Raw genomic sequence first — 11,783 nt, forward strand, 5'->3', positions numbered from 1 at the left:
CGAAAAAACATTTTCATCAAAAGCAAACACGTAATAGGGAACAACCTCCTGGCTTTCCTTCGCTTACTAATGGGTGATTTCACCTCTTCCCATCTCAGCAAACTCATCCAACATTTATATCTCCACCTCTGTACACCTGAAAGCAAAATCCCAATTTCATTTGCTTGAAGGAGGTGGAGGGAATGTTACTCAAAACGTATTTCCAGTATTGATTCACAATGAGCAAAGAGTCAATTAGCAACAAGAGGGAGACTAAGGATAGGAGCTCCCCATTAGCAATACCTGAGAGACATCGTGCTCTTACAAAGCATCAAGGCCTGTATTTTCTGCTAAAAACCCAAATAAATAAGCCAGGGAGTAAGAAGTTACAGTAATCCATACAAAGCTTATTTTAAATGCCAACTGTATCAGGAGAAGATTTGTGGTATAAAACACTTCTGAGAGCCTCAGCTAGAAATTTTAAAACAATTAAAATCTGGCAGCTAGCAGAGCAGTCATTTATAAACCAGGGAGAATAACTTCCCTTCAAGAAGAGAGAACCAGGTGTTTTCTACAGCTGCTGTTATCAGGAGATCCTCCACTGCTTTGAAACAGACAAGTATCAGTAGGTAACAACAATGCACCACAATGCAACAAATGCAAGAAAATGTAACTCCCCACATATTTCATCATTTCAAAGCTTTCCAGTCCTAAAAAAACTACATACCATAAGCAGAAAGCTAAAGGTTTGCCACAGCACAGATTTGCTGGTTTCTGAAATATCAAGCCGAGCCTTTTTCTACAGCTCAGCATCTCTAAAACCTCCTGGTAACACTGACCGTGTATCAGCACACCTATTTCAGAAGCAGAAAATAAAAACAAGCGCTGTGAGTTGAGCTCAAGGTCATGCAACAAGTTAGTCGAAGCACCAGGAGCACAACCCAAATACTGCAACACCAACATCATCTCAATCCTTGCTGTGGATTAACAACGTGCAATCTTCCCAGCCTCTCTTGCTGTCTACTTGCCGCACGGTATATTTACCATCTCCAGGAATTAAATATGTGACCTTATTAAAATATCTGTGGAATTTAATACAGGAAACACATTAAATTTCCAACAGGATGTTACAAACAAGAGGCCTCATTCATTAACAAGCCCTCCCAGCCTTTCTTTCTCTTTCCAACACGTGTACTAGGGCCTCAGAAAAATCCCAGCATGGAAAAACGTGAATATAATTTATCAGGGCTCGGAAGGCTTCACTATACATACACAAAAGTAATTACCTTCCATATAATACTTCCTAAACTTGTACTTTGGGACAAAAAGCTATGCAATTAGTTATTTGATGAATAATTAGGAAAGCGAACAGGGCTCTCATGAATTGCAGTAAGCCTGCGTGGAGAGCAGCGACATACAATGCGAGTACAAGTGGAGCCAGTTCCATTTGTTTCGTATATTACAGACGTGGAAAGAGAGGCATGCCGTTAGACAATAAAATTCAACAATAAAAGACTAAAGTCTATTCAACACAAGGAGAAGCAGGAAATAAGAATCAAATGACTTTTTCCAAGCAGAAAAACGAGCAGATATGCCGCTCACAGAGCTGCACGTTACGACGCCAGACACTGAAGGTAGCAGTAGCAGCGTCTCAGACTCATGGAAGAGGAGTGTGTCCTCAAACACTCACACTAATGGCCAAAAAACACAAACAGCAGCTAAAATCCTGAAGTCCACAGCATGGAAAATGGCATAATTATGAAAGAATAAAAGCCATAAAAGCAAATATATCACAAACCATACCCATTTCTAACAGGCATTAGGCATCCAGCAAAACATCACCCCCTTCACCATGACACCTTACAAACAAAAGCTCCAAATCCATACTCCCTTTATTCAGACACAATGCTGTTTTATTTTCCCCTGTGGCTTAGGAGAACCACTTGCATTACCACCCTCCACCCACATTTCTTCCTTCAGTGGGTTATCCACATTGCGTCCTTTTCTCTCAATCCCTTTGATTTAGGGCTTAACCTCTGAACAATACCCTACTCCAGCTTTGGCCAGCCAACACGAGATCAGCCATAAACCGTCTCTGTCATCATCCGAAAGCCTTCCAGAGCTTCTGCACAGGGTTCAGTTGAATCAATCAGGGAATGTAAAATTTACCATGGAAACTGCTCTGAAGAACAAGAAGGGAGAAGATTACCTTGATTAACCACAGACACCAGGGTCAAATCACAGCAAGTTATCAAAAAAAAATTGGGTTTTACTTCACTAAACACTCGACCATTTGGATTTTGTTCCCAGTAACATCAAATAAACTTGTGTGTGATAATAAGTCTGTGGCTCGAGTCTTAAGAAAGAAAACATATCAGAAATTAAAAGCACAGCTCAAAACAGCCCTAAGGTAAGCTGTTTTATCCCCTGAAGGCACTTACTAGCCAGGCATTCGACTCTCAGAAATCTTTAGGAGTACAGGTATCTTTAAGTTCATCTTATTGGGTAAAGTTTTTCATCTTAAAGGTTCGTGTTAGAGGGCAAGCACCATAATTCAGTGGTCAAAGGCAGGTCTATTAAGCTTTGTGAAGTGAAAATGAATGACCTTGGAGACAAATTAGATTTCTGCATCTCGCTCCCAGTTTGTAAAAATGAGGATTAAGTGTTTAAGTTTCCTGCACCAACCTCATTAGAAGATCACTAATGGAGGCACTGCATCCATTTTTACGTAAGATGTATCATTCTGGCACAGAGATACGTACCAGAAGAGTTGGTTGATGGTATCTGAACTATTGTCAAGTGTGTTTTGTTCACCTTCAGAACCTGCCGTCTTCCCCCATTTTAAAATGAACTAATAATAAGGAGAGAGGCAAAGCCTTCTTTTGCAGAATCTTGTCAGATATTGAGCTTTAACCAGGTAAATTTTAAGCACCTTCACCCATCTAAGTTCTCCTATGAAGCAGGAGCTCATGCTAAAGTTCTGAATTACATTAAATTATGATCCCAGTGAAGCTGATGCACCAGAACAAGGAGTGAAGTACCTGCTTTAAAGCTACTGTAGACAGAAAATCAACAGAAGAATTATAAAGCAAAACAGGGAGAATTGCAAGAAACAGGTTAAGCCTTCGTTGTAGGTGAGAACCTTCCAAAGAACAGATGAGCACCATTATTTCAAACAAACAAGAAAACCCCACACACAGCAGAAAAGCTTAACAGAAAAGCAGTTCAGTTCAACTCCAAGTTCCCCAAGCTTTGAGCCACTCTTTAGTCAGCGGTGTGGGAAAGAGTCAACTGTGCATGTCTGTGCTGTCACCACAAAACATTTGCTCTGCAGAACCTTCCCACACGCCCACTGCTTTCACAACACCATGTATTCCAGTCCCTTGTGGTTGCTGGTGTTAGCAGGTTAATGTCACATATACATTGTTGTTTTTTTGAAGATTCAAAATTCCTAAATATTTAATAATTTTGACATCCTGCACAAATATTCTGATACATCAATATCCTATAACACATTGTTAATTAATTTGCCATCCCTCTTCAAACCAGGGAATAAACTGGTGGCCTAAAACACTGACCTGCTTACAGGGACCATCAGACTGGTTCAATTGCCTATTCCACCACACCAGTATTCCCAAGCCTAGCTCACCCTGTTTCATATTGCGACACAGCCACGTAGCTATCTGAAGTATTCAGGTTTAAAACAGGGTATATGGAGTCTTACAAGCTCCTGCTAGACCGCAGTGATTTCACAGGCAGCTCTGAAGTGACCGATCTCTGGCATCACAGGTCTGCCTCAATGCCTCCAGCAGCGACTCGAACACTACGAGGTTACCAGCCACAACACATCGCAGCTCTCCCGCAGCCTACGCACGTTTTGAACAGTTTCTCACTTAAAGGAACTTAAAATTTCTCCTCACTAGAGCTTCTATTGCCAAAACGACAATCATCTTTTGTTAGGATGCTACCCAAAACAAGATAATGTGGCAATTCACGCAGCACGTAGGTGGTTACGTGTGAGCAGTATGACACAGACTGCTGACTCAAGGCACAGACGAGGTCCCACGGGTCACAGCCACTCTGTGCTAAGTGCCCAGAGCCATTTACTGAAGGAAAGAAGTAAACAGGGCTGCCTGAAGTTACCTGTCCTTCAGAGGAAGATAAATGGCACCTCACAGATGCTGCCATTCGGAGCCAACACTTGCTGTAGAGCTGCTAACATTCATTAAGCTCCACTGCAACTTATTCTGTGCGAGCTCCTTAATGAGCCCTTACCGGGGTTTGGGCACAAATAGGTACAGGTTAAATGCAGGGTGCGAATGATCAGCTGTCCCCCAGGCAGAGATTCCCTCCACCCATTCCCCTACACACATTCGGACTGCCAGGACTCCCCGTACAGAAATCTGACTGTAAGGATCAAGAGCTCAATGCAGAATATCTGCTTAAGAATTTTATTAAATATCGCTTACAAGATATCCGAGATCAAACAGGATCTAGCAACTCTTCATTCTTCTGTCCCTTCAGTTGAATCAGGCTCACAATAAATCATTTGTTGGAGAGTTGGTGTAAAAACACACCCAGAGCCACATCAAACCAAACAAAAGCTTGCTTCTGAGATTTTAACAGTGATTTCTCACTAATAATTTCTGCTCCTTATCATTTCCATTATTTTTTAGCTTAATATAACATGAATGCTCCCCCATGTATCTCAATCAACATTTGTACAATGCCTGCTCCCAGACCAGCTGCTCACTAAGAACACTTCCATCTGCAGGAAAATGGGCCAAAGAGCCCAAGAACTCGGCTGTTTCCACCCCAAAATGTTTGACTATCAGGAAAGATGAGCATAAACGAGAAACTGCCATGGACAGAAATATTTATGAGCATGAGGTGACACAACTTCCTTGCTCTTTCTTTAACCTGGTCCCTTGGAGGAAAAAAAAAAAACTGCATAATCCCCTCATTTCCTCCCCCTCCTCAAGCCCTTGTCCTCTCATTCCGTGCAAGTAACTTTTGTACACGATGAATTTCAACCAAGCCTGCCATGACACTCATCCCAGCAATAACCAACATTCCATGTAGTTTTGTGCAAAGCAGCAAATTGATAGGGAAAAAAAATCCTCTATTTACATCCTCATTAAGGCATGGCCCAGACTGAACCTGGCATTTTAAGCTTCACTACTCAGCGCATGGCACATTGAGACCGTTTGTCCCTTCAGCCGTTACGAAGGACGGGGAGAGAGAAGAAGGAACTGGTGATGGAGGGGGCAAGCCTCAGGACTTACAAGCTCTGCCTCCTAAGAAGAATTGCTAGGACATCAGCATCATTAGTACAGCCGGTCAGGGAAATACGTTTACACTGCAACCTCGTTGCACACGCTAGAAAACACCACATCACAGCCCCAATTGTGAAAGAAATCTCACTACATAGTTGAAACAGGCCAAAACTGACTCAGTATTGGGGATAAATAACATCACAGTAACAGATTTTTTTAAATATATTCAAATACTTAAAGTAGCTAAAACCTCAGAATTAACAAGCCCTCATTTGCTTCCATTTACCTTGAATTTTCCAACAGTTAACTAACCTCTCATTCATGCTCTGTAGGAACAAAAACCACACACGTTCAAAGAATTACCTGGTTTTCAGTAACTCACTTGTAAAATTCACTTTTGAAACTAACAAATGCATGCACTACTTACATTGCTCTATATTCTCAGAGCTGCACTTTTATCAGAATTAAGGTGCCAGAAATCCATTATGCATACAATCCTTTACGCATACATTTCAGAGAAGCACCACCAGCTCTGATACGGTGCATTTCATGCACACATTTCTAAGAATCCCCCCCAAAAAGGGCCATCACTGTCCCCGTTAGGCACAGAGAGAAAACTGATGTTTGTACCCACGCTAGTTTCACTTTTCCCCAGGTCAGCCACTATTCTGGATGCTCAGTGAACTAACTACACAGACATTTGTATATAAAAAAAAAAAAACTATTGAAATGGGAATAGTCAGCTAATATTTCAATCTGTTTGTTTTTTCAGTCACTTACAGCAATTCTCTGCCTCAGTAGACTCTGAAATCAAAAGGAGCCAGCGCAGTATTCATATCTTGTTTGCTCCTTTGTTCATACATCAGGCCCTCTGAAAAGAGCAGTTGGGCACAGCTACCAGCGTTATAAAAGCTTGTGTAAAATGCTGCTGGCAGCCCAACATAAAGAGCACAATACTGCGTTGTGGCTCCTGCTCCCCAACGCCTCCCATCGCTCCACCAAGGGGCTAGATTTCCTTCCTAGCAACATCAGCTCCAAAGCTCGTGTAACCACAAGCAGATGAGCAGACCTCCTCGTGATGCCTTGTGCACCGGTGCCAGCCCCACAAACTTTCCTATTGCCCTGGTGCAACAGACCAACTCCACATTAGTGGGACACAAGGCTCGTTTCAAGCAGCTCTGAACACACACACACACTAAACAAACAGATCTCAGACCAACTCTTTGTGCTCTGTTTGAATTACAAGATAGTTTGGTGTTGATGTTTTGTTTTGATTTATACATGCCTTCTTTTAAGCCTATTGATTTAAATTTCAGCTGCCGTCAGATACCACTTACCCCTTTTAAGTCAAGAAAGATGATCTGTGTGGACTTCATGCAACTGAAACAATTACAATACATTTCCATAGCAAAACCAGAGTGAAAAATAGCTGAAACTTAAAAATAGCTAGCCTAACCAGGCCACCAGCCTAAGAAATAAATAAAGATGGACATCACAAAGTTAGGGAACTGTCTCTTTTTTAACATGTGTAGCTGCTCACTCATGTCAGTATAACATCCTAACTGTTTCCCAATCACACTTATTTCTTCTAAATTACAAGTTAACTACAAATCCAGCACCGCATTCACATGCCCACACCACGGAGCACAGCGTGTCACTGAAGCTTACAGTGTCCTTAAATATGGCAGGTAATGAAATCAAAGCTACCCTCAGGCAATCTTAATGTATGAACAGCTCTGCTGAGAAGATAACACAGGTTGTGCTGTGCTATTACACAGCCAGTAACACGGGCTTGCAAAATTCTGTATGCTCATGGCACAATTTTCCCCCTCCCGCTCCCAGAAGTAAAATAACTTCTTTATGGGCACACCAACCACCCAGCATGGCTAGGACAGAGAGACGCATTTTGTGGCTATGACAGTAAGCTTACAAATAGCTCGTTATTTAGAATACGAATTAGTAAAATAGCAACAGCAGAATATCATTTTTCTCACCTAAGCTGTAATCAGCATCAAGAATTACACAGAGCACAGCTCTTCACAACCGTGACTGTTGTTGATTATTAGCCCTGTGCTGCGGCAGCACAGAGCCTCTACCCACAACTCCGCCAGACAGACTTCTGCATGCATACAAAAAAACCACTACAGTAAAATGAACTCCCAGATTTACAGAAATCACCATTTTTTAACCCAGCTACATAATTACTGCTCAAGGCAGGTCTGTCTCTCCCAGCTCTACTCACCTTTTCTGCCCAAGAAACACATTCCATTTTGCATAGGGCTATCAAGGGCTTTGTCCAGACAGAGAGTTATCCCCCTCTCGGTCACTCCAGAGCATAAATCCACATGCCAAAGGAATCATAAAGCCAGAGAGGCAACACAAGTATGCCACCGGACCTCTCGGTGAGCTCCAGCCATAGCATCCACACAGACAATGACCTACAATCATGCTGAAGCCACAACCAAAGCTACGCGAGTGGTAGAACAATAAAAAAAAGTGCCCTCAATCCAGGGGCAATCAGCATGCTTTATTTGGGTAGGGAAGCAGAAGAAAGAAGCCGTTTACCCCAGCCAGACAGCAACACCTGATTAAGAGTCAGAAACAACTTAGAAGCTTCATGATTCAGTCAATGCTCCATTAAACTATGACAGTCACTGCTGCCTACTCTCAATACACTTTTTCCAAGGGATCTAACACACTGGCATCTATTCCTCATACCCACATGCTATTTCTTTCTGCATACCTCAATATCATCAGACAGCTGAAGTTACCAGGAAGCCAGGGGAGGCTTTACTGCACCTCAACAACACAATCTGTGGAGCGGCTCCAGCCCTCACGCAGCAGTCGCTTTTCACAGCTTCAGTACACACCGTAATTGGTTTTGTTTTTACAGATGCTGCTGTAAAAACAAAAACCATTAAACGATCATCAAGAAAGGAAACTATGTCTACATTGAAATCACCTTCCAGGCTCTGTATGCTTCCTTTTACTTTCATCATCCCAACACATTTCTCTAACGCCTTCTCCCTTGGCAGCAGTTTCCCTTTGCACGTGCCCCCAGACCAAACATCCCAGAGGCAACACACAAACCTCACAAGGAGGGATTTTTATCGCAGGCTAGCCGGGCTTTTCACTGGGGGTGGGGGGGGAAGGCAGAACATGAAATAAAGTTGAGAGGGGTTCAAAAGAGTGCGCTTCAGAGTCTCACCTCATGTGCTCCCTCTTTCTTTACACGTTCACTTACAGAGAAAGAAGCCGAGCCAGCGCTGGGAGGGGAGGAGGGAAGAACATACAGAATGTTTTGGCATCCTTTAGCTTCTAATTTACTATTTTGGCTTTCTGCGAGGTTACTGAAAGGCCACTCTGGAGAAGGAGGAAAGGTAGCAAATGCCTCCCATTCTCTGCCTTTCACTGCCCAAGGAAAAAGAAATCCTATTTGCGTGAGAGCAGAGTCCCAAACACGGCAGAGTATACGGCAAAGAACAATGAGCTCCCAAGCCTGGGCATTGTGTGCATCCACCTCCCTCTCTCCCCTCCAGACCTCATCAACCAACAAGCCAAATCTCCACAATCGCCACTCATCCAAACCAGGCCACCGAATCCAACCCCGGTTCCCAATTTTACAGGACAAGCTCAGGGAGGAATGCCCTAAGACGCATTTACCAGAAGTGCTTTTATTATCACAGAGACGCTGCCACCCCGCTCAGCCACCATGGATTTCTCAATTGTAAGGGAGCAGCGTACACAGAACAAATGTTTGCCTGGTAATACTAGAGCTACAAAAAAACATCATACACCACCCATTAATCTGGATATTTGGTGCACACCTTTCACAACACGCACTCCTTTTGACGCGGTGTTTGTTTTTATCTGGTTAAAAATTAGCATTTAAGAAGGGGCATACTACGGGAATTGTGTCACTTGAGGTTTGTTCCAAGAGAGCCATAATTCTTACTGAATTATAACATTAAGGACTGCTGGATGAGGCTTCTCGTTTCAGGTACACCCCTGCTCACGCAAAATAACACCTTTGATTTCAGTCACTGGTCAACAAAACTCAGGAGTAAACAGGCATCAGACCGTAGCCCGCTGACTGCATAAAAATATTCCGAGCTCCTCACCCCCAAGAACGTTGCCGCTTCCAGGAAAAACTCCGCATAAGAAGTCAGTAAATCAAAAATAACTGCAGCCAGCGTGCGAAAATAAGTCTGAGGGGAAAGCCGCTCCAACAATGAATCACATTGTTTTCTTCCCAGCGATTTCTTGAGCAGCCAGTTTCAGCGGCGAAACCTCGACCGCTGCCTGCCTCCCACCACTTCTCCGACCGCGAGCGTCTCCTTTCACACTTGAGAAATGAGAGAAATAAAGGGAAAACAGGCTTCCCAGGGCACCGAGGATGTCGTGACGGGGTCGGGGTGCGCGGTGCCCCCGCTCCGTGGCTCCGCACCTACCCCCCGAGGCAGTTTCCTTTGTGTACCCGGGCGGGCTCAGCGCTCCCTGCCCTCCTTCTGGAGCCAAAGCTCCCTCTCAGCGCCCTTCCTCCACTCGCTGGCAAACCAAAATACGGGCTCAGCGTACGGACGGAGAGCAATTAATAATTAAAATAAGGGCAAAAAGCGGCCGAGCGGAGCCTCTCCCCCTCACAGCCCCCGGCTTTACATCCCCACCATCCCCCCTCCCCGCTGCCCGGGGGCTCCCCTGTCGGCTTGTCGCGACATATCGCGGCCAAGCAGGGCGGGAAGGGCCTCGCCCCCCCTTCCCTCAGGCTCCCCCCGTACCTCGGCGGCGCTCACAGCATCCGCGGCGGCTCCGTTCTCGCAGCCGGGACAAAGCGGCGGCGGGGAGCGGCTCCCCTCAGGCTGCCTGGCGGCGGAGATCCCCTCGCGGTGCCTCAGCGGCGGCCCAGGGGCATGGCGGCGGCGGCGGGGAGGGGAAGGAGCGGGGCCGGGGGCTGTGGGGCGCAGCGGCCGGGCGCTGCCTCCTCCCTGCCCTCACACACACACACACACACGGAGCACGCAGCGAGCGGGCACCCAGCAACGCAGCCAGGCCGGAGCCGCCGCCTGCCAGTATCCGGCGCGCCGATTGGAGGAGGAGCCGCGCCCCGTGACCCGGCAGGAGGCCGGGACCAATGGGAGGAGCGGATGGAAGTGATTTAAAAGAAGAAGGGGAAGGCGGAGCTGGGGGGCCGGGCAGGGATGGGCAAGGCCCGTCACGCCTGAGGGGGGCACAAAAAGCGCCCGGCCTGGGGGTGCCCCGCTGCGACCCCCGGTCTTGGGGGGACACCCCCTGCCCATCTGGGGGCTGTGGGGCCCGGCCTCGCCGCAGCCACCCCCGGGGATGGCTCCAGATGATGCCACGGGGGAGCTGCCATTGGGTGTCCCCTCAGGGGGCAGCTGTGGGCAGAGGATTTGGGGGACCCCCCCTCCCCCCGTTCTGGAGCCCCCCAAGCCGTTCTGGAGCCCCCACCAGTTCTGAATTCCACCAAGCCGTTCTGGAGCCCCCCAGGCCACGGTGCCCTCCCACAGCCCCTCTGCCACATTTTGTTCTCATCAATATCAATAAATAAACATTTATCAGCATCACCACATAAACGCGTTTCGAGCCTTCTTCAGTAGGCACTAAAGCAACGTGGAGCAAAATTTTATGGCTCTGCCTTTGTCTGCGCTGAGGCTCCGGCACCTCAGAGCTCTCAGGCCACGGTGCTCACGTCGAGCCGCTGGGCTGGTGCAGAAAGTTGGGGTTTTGTGTAAGTGTAAGGCTAGATAAAAAGCTGAGGCTGCTGCTTATCGCTCGGTGTGGTGAGGATGTTGTCACAACAGCAGAATTCCCAATTACTGGGTGGCAATTAATAAAGCGCTAGGTCACTTAGGAGCTTTTCAAGCTCCTTCAGCTCTGAGCTATCACACTCAGTTACAAAAGATAGCGCGGAGGTACCTGTGCCATAAATAGAGCAAACTTGTTATTTAACCTTAACCTTAGCTTTCATCTGCAGAACGCGGGCCAGCAAAATAAATCACATGGCCGTAAAGAAAGTCACACATTCTTCCCGGGGATCTGAGAAATTTCGTGTGGAATTACATCTCCTTTTTGAAAAAGCACTAGGATCTGTCAGGACAGATTTTGCCCTCAATTACACTTGTGTAACCCCAACTGTTTGCTGTCTCTATAAACTGCCTTCATGGCTGATTCCAGCGGTATCACAGGAGATATGTTTGAGGCTGTTAACATTATTGCCTTTAGCAGAGGGAAGTGGGAACTGTTTTCACTGAAGGAAAGGCACACACAAGGAGATTTGAGGTCTGCACATCAGAGGAATTTAGTTCTTTACCCTGAGCATGCAGGACAAATTTATCCCTAGCATAACTTCGGGGACATTATCACCAGAGGTTGAGACACAGAGTTGATTGTGTTCTAATAACTAATTTAGATAAGCGTCTAAAAATGCACATCAGTTAAATGTCTGACACAGCCATTTTGGAGGCTATACTTTAGCCGTCCTTGATAGAGTCTGATTCCATCTCTCCT

The 11,783-nt window shown here is 45.9% G+C and overlaps 1 protein-coding gene across 5 annotated transcripts in view; it reads right to left on the reverse strand.

Moving 5' to 3' along the window:
• Window positions 1-10,324, reverse strand: part of RERE (arginine-glutamic acid dipeptide repeats) — a 228,678-nt gene extending 218,354 nt beyond the window's left edge. For 3 of the 5 annotated variants that reach the window (XM_035344932.1, XM_035344929.1, XM_035344927.1), the window contains exon 1: window positions 10,034-10,324. The gene's annotated coding sequence lies outside the window, so the exon portion shown is untranslated. The remainder of the gene's footprint in view (window positions 1-10,033) is intronic. The other 2 variants (XM_035344930.1, XM_035344931.1) reach the window with 2 other exon arrangements.
• Between the last annotated feature and the right edge of the window lie 1,459 nt (window positions 10,325-11,783).

This window comes from Oxyura jamaicensis, chromosome 21, assembly GCF_011077185.1.
Source record: "Oxyura jamaicensis isolate SHBP4307 breed ruddy duck chromosome 21, BPBGC_Ojam_1.0, whole genome shotgun sequence".
Taxonomy (NCBI): domain Eukaryota; kingdom Metazoa; phylum Chordata; class Aves; order Anseriformes; family Anatidae; genus Oxyura; species Oxyura jamaicensis.